Source organism: Macaca thibetana, chromosome X (assembly GCF_024542745.1).
Source record: "Macaca thibetana thibetana isolate TM-01 chromosome X, ASM2454274v1, whole genome shotgun sequence".
NCBI lineage: Eukaryota > Metazoa > Chordata > Mammalia > Primates > Cercopithecidae > Macaca > Macaca thibetana.
Genome location: NC_065598.1, coordinates 47,879,019 through 47,886,241, shown reverse-complemented (window position 1 = coordinate 47,886,241; position 7,223 = coordinate 47,879,019). Strand labels below are relative to the sequence as shown.

Here is a 7,223-nt window from a genome sequence, read left to right as displayed (position 1 = left end):
GGGTTTCTCTATCAGTCTGATCCCATCTACTCTATCTCCCAAGAATGCCTCAATATTTCTGGTGGACCACTGACACGTTTTCCTATTTTCCTCTACTGTTAAGAATTGACCCTTGAAAACGTTTTCTTCCCAGTGCAATGGAATGTTGAGTGGGGCACGGGATCTACCTGCCGTCTTGCTCCAATCATCTGGTTTTAGATATTTTATGTATTTTTGTCACTATATAAGTGTAATTTTTTTCAATTTGGTTTTCTAAATGGTTATTATTGGTATGTACAAAACCTATCTATTATTGTATATAATATATTGTTACCTCTCTGAATGCGGCGTCCCTGCATTTTGGCACAAGACTTAATCTGTTTTATTCTCCAAAGGAAAACTGACAGGCTGGGTGTGGTGGCTCACAGCTCTAATTCCAGCACTTTGGTAGGCCATGGTGCATGGACCACCTGAGATCAGGAGTTCAAGACCAGCCTGGCCCAGATGGTGAAACCCCATCTCTACTAAAAATACAAAATAAAAAAAAATAAATGAATAAAATAAAATTAATTAGACAGGCATTGGTGGCGCGGGCCTGTAGTCCCATCTACTAGGGCAGCAGAGGTGGCAGGATTACTTGAACTTGGGAGGCAGAGACTGCAGTGAGTCGAGATTGCGCTGCTGCACTCCAGCCCGGGTGACAGCTCTACCTCTAAATAAAAAAGAAAAAGAAAAAAGGAAAATTCACTTCACAGGCAATAGATAGTGATAAAAGGATAATTTATGGAAGATTTCATAGGGGAGACTGATGGAAAGAAAGGAAGTATATATTTTATCGAGCTGGGCAGTTCACTGCAAAAATCACCAGAACTGCCTTTTTCTCCAAAAATATTACCCATAAGCTATTCTACGACTGTTTTTTTTCTAGTCCTTCCCTCTGTTCCAGATCCTCAAATTGTCCTTTTCCTTATTGGGGTAATTTTCCTCTGCCTGTATCTGGGTCCTTCGCAACACTTAACACTGTCTTCGAGTGTGTGGATTCCCATTACTTTAGCTCAGGTTCCCAAAGAAACAGGCTTTGGGCCATACAAGACACCTCTAGACAGACTATACTGAGAAATTATGCTTGGACCAGTGCATGGGGAGAGGAGAGGAGAGGGAATTTAGGTACCTGGCTCTCACTCCTGGTTCTTTTTCCAATTGGTCAAAATTTACCCCACAGGCACGAACTCCCCCACACTTCTAGACTGCATCACCTTCCCCTTTGGTAGCTGTCTTGGAAGCCAGATCTGGAAGCCAGATCACACAGTTTGGAGTGTAGTGTTTCCTACAATCCAAAAGTGGTCATAGAGGCCAGGTGTGGTGGGTCAAGCCTGTAATCCTAGCACTTTGGGAGGCCAAGGAAGGTGGATCATGAGGTCAGGAGTTCAAGATTAGCCTGGTGAGCATGGTAAAACCCCATCTCTACTAAAAATCCTAATTTAGCCTAGCATGGTGCCCCATGCATGTAATTCTAGCTACTCAGGAGACTGAGGAAGGAGAATCGCTGGACCCTGGGCGGCAGAGGTTGCAATGAGCTGAGATCGCACCACTGCACTCCAGCCTGGGCAGCAGAGGGAGACTCCCTCTCAAAAACAAACAAACAAAGAAAAGTTGCAGCAGAAACCAGAAATTTCAGGTATGTGGCTCACTGGCCTGATTATACAGTAGCAGCCAAGGATGAAAACTAAATACTCCCAGGCAAGTCCTAAGTTCACCAAGTAATTGGAGTACGAATCTGTGCTAGTTAACTGCCCTTATCTGAAAGAAAAATAAAACTCATATCTCTGTGACAAGCAGGTGCTTACAGCTTGGAGCAAGTCACTTAGGCTAAACTCCCCTAGTGACAGGGAGACAATGACATCATCTTCCTCAATGTTCACATTTCAAAGAGATGGCTCCAAGGCCCTCAAGAAAGACCTTCCTGGGGGCCGGGTGAGGAGGCTGAGGCTGGAGGATCACTTGAGGCCTGGAGTTCAAGTTCAAGACATTCCTGGGTTATAGGGTGAACAGAGGCTTACAAATAGAAATTTTCTCAAGGAAATGCTCTAAGGAAAGTGAAAAGGGGAAAGGTCTCTTCTTACCCTTTTGACGACGGGAAAAAAATCAATTTTGTGTTTAGTTACCCTTACAATTTCCCCCTTTTGTTATTCTTTTACAGTAACATTTTAATTTTCTAATTATCTCCACTGCTGTTTATATCTTTCTCTGGGTACTTTATAGCCACCTAGATATCCAACAAGTCCATAGTAAGATGCACAGCAAAGCAATTATCAAGATTATAATAGAGTAATTTTTTTTTTCCGAGACAGAGTTTCATTCTTGTTGCCCAGGCTGGAGTGCAATGGTGTGATCTCGGCTCACTGCAACCTCTGTCTCCTGAGTTCAAGCAATTTCTCCTGCCTCAGCCTCCCAAGTAACTGGGATTACAGGCTTGCACCACCAGGCCCAGCTAATTTTGTATTTTTTGTGGAGATGGGGTTTCACCATGTTAGCTAGGCTGGACTTGAACTCCTCACCCCAGGTGATCCACCCACCTCGGCCTCCCAAAGTGTTAGGATTACAAACATGAGCCACCGTGCCTGGTCTAGAATGAGTTTTTAAATTCAGTATAATACTTACCTTGTCAGGGGGCCGGGTGACCATTCAACACATCATACTGGTTATTTGTGTCAAAGTCAAAATAAATTATAGAGACAAATCCCTAAATCAAATGCTCTATTAGGGAATCACAAAATTGCAATTCAGGACATACACACGGACTAGGGTGGTCTTCAGCATGTACAACGAACAAAGAGATGTTGGAAGTTTTATTAGAAAGAAAAATGTTACATATTGTTTTGAAATGAGGCTCATTGGCCCTGGAGAAGCTGGTTCATCCTCACAATCAGCCTTCACATTCCCTCTTTCGATCAACATCTTTCTTTGAAAACCTCACTGATCAGCCATCTTAAAGTGAGGCTTCATTGTCACTCCATGCCAGGATGGACCTGGGCCGGTTGTCTTTGTCCTACGTCAAGGGAAAGGTAAGGGAGTCGATATCAGGGACATGGGCCACATTTGAGCCACAAAAAGGCCAGAAGGAAAAAAAAAAAAATTCAGGCAGCTTTGTCTGGAGTTCAGCATCAAGTTTCATTGTGTTAGTACCATCTGTATTAGCAATCATCTTGAAGCACTAGGCCAACATTATCCTGTTGGGAGAACTGGCTTAACAAATATTAGACAGGCAACAAGAACAGAGCTCAGAGATCATAATCCAAAAATAATTAGCAATTGTTTTATTATTTTATTTTGTTTTGTTTTATTTTATTTTATTTTATTTTATTTTATTGCAATGGATTCTTGCTCTATTGCCCAGGATGAAGTACAGTGGCCTGATCCCGACTCACTGCAACCTACATGTCTCTGATTCAAGCAATTCTCCTGCCTCAGCCTCCTGAGTACCTGGGATTACAGGTGCTCACCACCACGCCGAGCTAATTTTTGTATTTTCGGTAGAGACGGGGTTTCACCATGTTGGCCAGGCTGGTCTAGAACTCATGACCACAAGTGATCTGCCCTCCTTGGCATCCCAAAGTGCTGGGATTACAGGCGTGAGCCACCGCACCCAGCTATAATTAGCAATAGTATAATAAATTTAGTTTGTACAATGGTTTTGAACCAAGATCTCAAGCCTAAGGGCCACCAGCTAAACAAATCAAAAACCTATGGGGGAATTGAATGAGACCTCTTGTAGTCTTTGAGTAGCATTTTAGGACTGAGTTGAATTAAAGCAGAGTGCCAACTCTATTAAATGGACCACTAGGGGAATCCAAGCATTTGGGGATCAGGTTCTGTCAAGTGAAACGTATAGACATTTAGGGGGTAAGAGTCTCATTATGATGTGAAGACTTATTCTGACGTCTTGGGAAAAGCTGTCTACAGTGTGGAAACATCAACTTCTCATCCTGATTTGTCGTTCAAATGTCTCTGGTTATGGCATTGGACAGTTTGGAGAACTCTTTTTGGGGTCCATACATCAGGCCCGACACTTGTTCCTTAAAATTTATGCACTTTCATAGGACTTGTAAATCAAAAATAAAATCCTAACCCCCGCCACCCCCCAACCATCTGAATTGACTTCTTCGTCAGCCACGGCTCTTTTAAAATTTAACCTGAGAGACTGTTTCAGGCCATGACAGGAAGTGGGGGTCGGACTTGCCTCATTATACCTCTGTCATCAACATCAACACAGACTTTCAGTCTAGTAAGAAACATGTTACAACCTATTCTCTCTGAAGCCTAGTACCAGAAGGCTTTCTCTGCAAATATGAACTTGGGTCAACACAATCCTTTATCTTATCCCAGGCATTCCTTTCTGTTGATCCTAGGGTTTTGTTTTGTTTTTGTTGGAGTTTTGCCTCCGTTAGAGTGCAATGGGCAGGATCTCAGCTCACTGCAACCTCTGTCTCCCGGGTTCAAGCAATTCTTGTGCCTCCAATAGCTAGGACCACAGGCGCGGGACACCACGCCCAGCTAATGTTTTGTCCTTTTAGTAGAGAAGGGGTTTTGCCATGTTGCTCAGCTTGGTCTTGAACTTCTGGCCTGGTGATCCGTCTGCCTCGGCCTCCCAAAGTGCTGGGATTCCAGGCATGAGCCAACGCGCCTAGCCTACTAATTAGGTTTCTTTTTGCTTAGGAAAACTGAGCTTTGAAAGGGTTAAGTGTTTAAGTCCATGTTAACTTTCTGTATTGCATGTGAAGTCTGTTGACTATCATTCTGGTTAAATGAGTGACTTATTTCCACAGTGACCCGTGATCCTGTTTTGAACAAGTGTTTTGAGGCTTTTAACATCTTTGACAAACTTCCCCAAAATCCAATTCTTTTTTAATTTATCTATTGCTGTTGAACAGACTAATCATATTCTAATTTAAATCTTTTTAACCTGAAATTGACTTTGAGTTTTACCAGTGAGGCCCCTGGAGAGCCTCAAAGAATGTGTCTCTCATTAGGCTTATTTGATATGTTAGATTATATGAAAAGCAATGTCAAATAAAAAAAACACTAATTGCTATCTACATTTATATAGATATGTTATTGATATTAATGTTCTGAAGATCATATAAATTTTATAGAGTTCTGATGGCCCTGGTGTGACGCTATCAGTCATGATTCTGGTTGTTATCTTAAAATGTTCTATATAATAGAAATAACTGATTTTTTTCTCAGTTGTGGACCTTTCATCAGATCTTAATCATTACTATTCTAAGCTTTATCATCTACAGTGCTGATTCTTCTCTAAAGGCATCCAGAATCAGATTCATAAAAAAAGATTTTAACAAGTACTATTGAATATAGATTTGTAATAACTTTCAGATCAATGAACTAAATAAATTATTTTTCAAAACTCTAATGAAAACTGATGGTTTCATGCAACTGATCATCAAGATCAAGCAGAACAAAATTACGTGAGGCTAAATAACTGATAATGTTTTTATGACCTCTATTTAAAACTTTATTTATTCTTGGGCTTGGCACAGTGGTTCACACCTGTAATCCCAGCATTCTCGGGCTGAGACAGGAGGATCCATTGAGCGCAGGACTTCAAGACAAACCTGGGCAACATAGGAGACCTGGTTTCTAAAAGAAATTAAGGGGAAAGAAAGCTTTGTTTTTTACTTAAATGTTTGGTTTTCCACATTTAATAAAATTTTCTGGTGGGATGTGGTGACTCACTTTGGAAGCTAAGGCAGGAGGATTGCATGAGCCCAGGAGTTCAAGACCAGTCTGGGCAACATGGCAAAAGCCTGTCTCAAAAAAAAGAAAAAAAAAAAAAAAAACAATTAGCTGGGCATGGTGGTGAGCGCCTGTGGTCCCAGCTACTTGGGAGGCCGAGGTGGGAGGATCACTTGAGCCAGGAGGCAGAGGTTGCAGGGAGCCGTGTTTGCACCACTGCACTCTAGCCTGTGCAACAGGGCACAACACTTTCTCAAAAAAATGAAACAAAGAGAAAATTTTCTCTGTTAAACTATCTATAGTTTATAACAATTTGGTAAAGTATACTTTTGTAAACTAAGATGGAAACGTTTGCTTTTTCTTTCTGCTCCATTCTTCCAGAATTCGAAAACTATTTGTAAATATTCTTATGGCAATATGGTTATTTACACAGGTCCAGTAAAAACCTGCTCTTGGTGACTCATTCAACTCCAACATGGCAAAAATCTCCAGCCCTACAGAGAGTCCCTGATTGCTGTTTTCCAGAAATAGACTGGAAAGGATGGTTATAATAGCATGCACTCCAAGATGGAGTTCCCAAACTTCATGAATAGAGAACTGGATGCCTTCACGAAAAACCAGAGGGCCCCAGTCTCCTTGACCACATGATGAAGAAACTGGACCTCGCTAGTGATGGGCAGCTAGATTTCCAAGAATTTCTGCATCTGATGGATGGCATGACTGTGGCTTACCGTGACTCTTTTCTCAAGGCTGCCCATTCCAAGAAGTGGATCTGAGGATCCCTTGAGCCTGGTTTCCAAGTCACCCCCTTTTCTTCCAGCCTCACCATCACCGTCTCCTCACAACCCACACATCCCCTGGGCCCAGCACACCCACCACCTCATGCAGGCCCTGCCTGCAGGTAGTAATAAGACTATTCCCTCCTGCCTGCAGCTCCCCACTCCCTCTTTCCCCTGCCCCTCCTCCCCCTCCCCTCTCCTGCCTCCCCCTGCCCTCCCCTCTCCTCCCCTCCTTTCCTCTCTTCTCTTCTCTCAAGCACACCTACCACCTCATGCAAGCAGTAATAAAACCATAGTTTACTTTTCTCTTTTCTTTCTTTCTTTCTTTCTTTCTTTCTTTCTTTCTTTCTTTCTTTCTTTCTTTCTTTCTTTCTTTTCTTTCTCTTTCTTTCTTTCTTTCTTTCTTTCTTTCTTTCTTTCTTTCTTTCTTTCTTTCTCTCTCTCTCTCTCTTTCTTTCTTTCTTTCTTTCTTTCTTTTTCTTTCTTTCTTTCTCTCTCTCTCTCTCTCTCTTTCAGAGATGGAGGTCTAGTTATGTTGCCCAGGCTGATCTTGCACTCCTGGTCTCAAGTGCTCTCCCAACCTTCTGGGATTATAGGTGTGAGTCATTGCACCGGCCCACTTTTTTTTAAACACGAAAAAAAAAAATCTGCTCTCTCTTTATAGTCGGATACAATTAAAAACATTGGTTATAGGGCCGAGCACGGTGGCTC

General features: G+C 42.1%; 1 pseudogene; it reads left to right on the top strand.

The window, feature by feature from the left end:
- Positions 1–6,208: 6,208 nt before the first annotated feature.
- On the top strand, positions 6,209–6,509 carry LOC126945760 (protein S100-A11-like; annotated as a pseudogene).
- The last annotated feature ends 714 nt before the right edge of the window (positions 6,510–7,223 follow it).